This window comes from Sinocyclocheilus anshuiensis, unplaced genomic scaffold (genome assembly GCF_001515605.1).
Source record: "Sinocyclocheilus anshuiensis isolate Anshui unplaced genomic scaffold, SAMN03320099.WGS_v1.1 scaffold1543, whole genome shotgun sequence".
Lineage (NCBI taxonomy): Eukaryota > Metazoa > Chordata > Actinopteri > Cypriniformes > Cyprinidae > Sinocyclocheilus > Sinocyclocheilus anshuiensis.
The window spans coordinates 1276483-1280500 of record NW_015551074.1 but is presented as its reverse complement, the minus strand read 5'-3'; the positions used below and the strand labels follow the sequence as shown (position 1 = coordinate 1280500).

General features: G+C 36.2%; 1 pseudogene; it reads left to right on the top strand.

Moving 5' to 3' along the window:
- Positions 1–4018, top strand: part of LOC107662241 (glutamate receptor ionotropic, kainate 2-like) — a 54639-nt pseudogene that overhangs the window by 29147 nt on the left and 21474 nt on the right.

Sequence of the window (4018 nt, the reverse complement as noted above, 5' to 3'; positions counted from 1 at the left end):
AGAGAGAGAGAGAGAGAGAGAGAGAGAGAGAGAGACAGAGAGAGAGAGAGAGAGAGACACACAGAGAGAGAGAGAGAGAGAGAGAATGTCCAAAATGCTTCAATGGACTCATCTGGTCTCCTCAGGAAGAGGATTTTGTGTGGTTTTTAGCTGATCAGACTGGAAGACTGTAGCGGATTGACTTCAACTTATAAATGATATTTAAAAAAAAAAAAAATCAATGATTCAATTCAAACAGTTCAAACAATCAGTATTTCAATTCTAACCGTTCAATGTTCAATGATTCAATTCCAACAGTTCAAACATTCACTGATTCAATTCAAACTGTTCAAATGCTCACCGATTCAATTCAATCAGTTCAAACTATCAGCATTTCAATTCTATCAGCATTTCATTTCTAACAGTTCTTTGATGTCATACGCCGATCAGTCTGCACAGTGCTGACGCATCTCAAACAAGCCCAGCGATTCAATGCAAACAGTTCAAACATTCACTGATTCAATTCAAAGTTCAAACGTTCAATAATTCAATTCAAACAGTTCAAATGCTCACTGATTCAATTTAAACAGTTCAAACTATCAGCATTTCAATTCTAACAGTTCAACGTTCAGTGATTCATTTCTAACAGTTCAACATTCAATGATTAAATTCAAACTGTTCAAATGCTCACCGATTCAATTCAATCAGTTCAAACTATCAGCATTTCAATTCTAACAGTTCAACGTTCAATAATTCAATTCTAACAGTTCAACGTTCAATGATTCATTTCTATCAGTTCAACGTTCAATGACTCAATTCTAACAGTTCAAACGTTCAATGATTCAATTCAAGCAGTTCAAATGTTCAATGATTCAATTCAAATGGTTCAAACGTTCACGGATTCAATTCCAACAACAAACTATCAGCATTTCATTTCTAACAGTTCTTTGATGTCATACACCGATCGGTCTGCACAGTGCTGACGCATCTCAAACAAGACCAGCGATTCAATGCAAACAGTTCAAACGCTCACTGATTAAATTCAAACAGTTCAAACGATCAGTATTTCAATTCTAACAGTTCAAACATTCAATGATACAATTCAAACAGTTCAAACGATCAGTATTTCAATTCAAACAGTTCAAACACTCACTGATTCAATTCAAACAGTTCAAACGATCAGCATTTCAATTCTAACAGTTCAAACTAGGGCTGCACGATTAATACAGTTCAACATTCAATGATTAAATTCAAACTGTTCAAATGCTCACCGATTCAATTCAATCAGTTCAAACTATCAGCATTTCAATTCTAACAGTTCAACGTTCATCAATTCAAACAGTTCAACATTCAATGATTCAATTCAAACAGTTCAACATTCAATGATTCAATTCAAACAGTTCAAACACTCACTGATTCAATTCAAACAGTTCAAAAGATCAGCATTTCAATTCTAACAGTTCAAACATTCAATGATTCAATTCAAACAGTTCAACATTCAATGAATAATTTCTATCAGTTCAACATTCAATGATTCAATTCAAACAGTTCAACATTCAATGAATAATTTCTATCAGTTCAACATTCAATGATTCAATTCAAACAGTTCAAACGCTCACTGATTCAATTCAAACAGTTCAAACGATCAGTATTTCAATTCTAACAGTTCAACATTCAATGATTCAATTCAAACATTTCAAACATTCAATGATTCAATTCAACATTCAATGAATAATTGCTATCAGTTCAACATTCAATGATTCAATTCTAACAGTTCAAACATTCAATGATTCAATTCAAACAGTTCAACATTCAATGAACAATTTCTATCAGTTCAACATTCAATGATTAAATTCAAACAGTTCAAACGCTCAATGATTCAATTCAAACAGTTCAAACGCTCACTGATTCAATTCAAACAGTTCAAACGATCAGTATTTCAATTCTAACAGTTCAACATTCAATGATTCAATTCAAACAGTTCAAACATTCAATGATTCAATTCAAACAGTTCAACATTCAATGAATAATTTCTATCAGTTCAACGTTCAATGATTCAATTCAAACAGTTCAAACATATACTGACTCATCACCGTTCAAGGATTCAGTGATTAGTTTAACGGAGGGAGGCTAAAGTCCATCCTGCATGGTTCTTTTAATTTTCAACTAGTTCATGATCCAGCAAGCTCAAGATTCAGTTAGTTCAAGATTCGGCCAGTTCATGATTCAAACCATCTTTACAGCATTTCTGAACGTAATAACCAGCTACCCATAAAAGGAAACAGCGAAATACTTGTTCATCCCGTTACGTCTGTCTTGAAGCTTCAGTCGCTGTGAATCTAGAAGTTCAGATCAGTCATTTCGCCGCCATCTCTTGATTCATTGCCAGCTCTCATCCGTAGCTAATTTGCAGGAAGTCAGGTCTCAATCACAGTATTAAAGTTCCAGTGAATTAGACCAAAAACTCTCCTCTTTAGCTTCTGAGATCAGATCAGGCCATAAGCTTTGTGCCCACATGCTCCCATACAGGTGTACGCCCGCTTCCCTTTTAATTCTTCCTACATTAATCAGCAGCTGTGACACATCGCCCTCCTGTGGCCTGGAGACCAGCAAAACAGCTTAGGATGGTTTAAGCTCCTTTTTTTTTTCTCCAGCTGCACTCATATAAAAGTGCAATTTTTTTCAGCATACTGCATATTAATCCAGTTATAATATCACATCTGTTGAGCCTCGGTGTGTGTTTATACAGTAAATAAGATATAAATATCTGATAAAATAGGACTGAAAGAGAGAGAGACACACACACACACACACAGACTTCATTCTCTCTCTCTCACCTGCTGTCTGTCATCTTGACATCATCTTGACAACCGTTGCCGCCAGTGAGGCAGAGTTGCCGTGGAAACCGTTGCCTGTGTTGAATCTCTGTTGCTAGCGTGCAGCAGGAGGCCTGTGATGGGACGAGGGTTGCCACGGCAATTTCAGTCTGTTTTGCAGAACATGTGCCGCACAGAGAGATTCGTTATAATTAAACACTGTAGTGATGAAGAGCTCATCATCATCATCATCATCATCCAGACGTTCAGTGTCTGTCAGAGCAAACACGCACACACACACAATCATAAACACACACACACACACACTCTCTCTCAGACACACACACACACTGACATACACACAATGTATTATAAATATTTTTTGATCAGTTATCAAATACACTTTTTGCACCACACATTATATAAAATTGTATTTTTAATAAATATATATACTAGTTAGACATCTACTATTTTTTATTATTTTATTATATATTTTTTCATTTAATTTATTGCTTTATTTAATTGTAATATATTTAATAAATGTATTTACATATGAAATATTTATTTAAATATGGAAAATGCAGTTTATTAAAAACATTGTCATGTCAGATGAGATGACAGCAGCAGCCGAAGCATCAGGTGTTATTTTACCCAGAAACATTGTGCAGCAGCGCAAGAAGACGTTGAGCTCTAGTTAAAGCAGCCTGTGTGACTGCCCCTTTAATACGATGACCTCTTATATGTCAAAAGCTCAAGTAAAAGTTGATTTCTCAATTCATGACCCCTTTAATTTAATTATTTTGAATGAGTTATCTCTGCTCTGGATCGTCAGTAACACTGTGGAGAATAAACGTGAATCATGTTTGTATCCACAGGCATCATGGGATGGACTGACGGGTCGAATCCTCTTCAACAAAACCAACGGATTGAGGACAGACTTTGACCTGGACGTGATCAGTCTCAAAGAGAACGGACTCGAGAAGGTGTGTGTGTGTGTGTGTGTGTGTGTGTATAAGTGTGTTGTGTGTGTGTGTGTGATTCAGCCGTTTGTGAGTGAGTGTGTGTGTGTGTGCGTGTGTTTGTGTATCAGTGTGTTGTGTGTGTGTGTGTGATTCAGCCATTTGTGAGTGAGTGAGTGTGTGTGTGTGTTTATGATTGTGTGTGTGTGTGTGTGTGTGTGTGTGTGTGTGTGTGTGTGTGAGTGTGTGTGTGTGTGTGTGTGT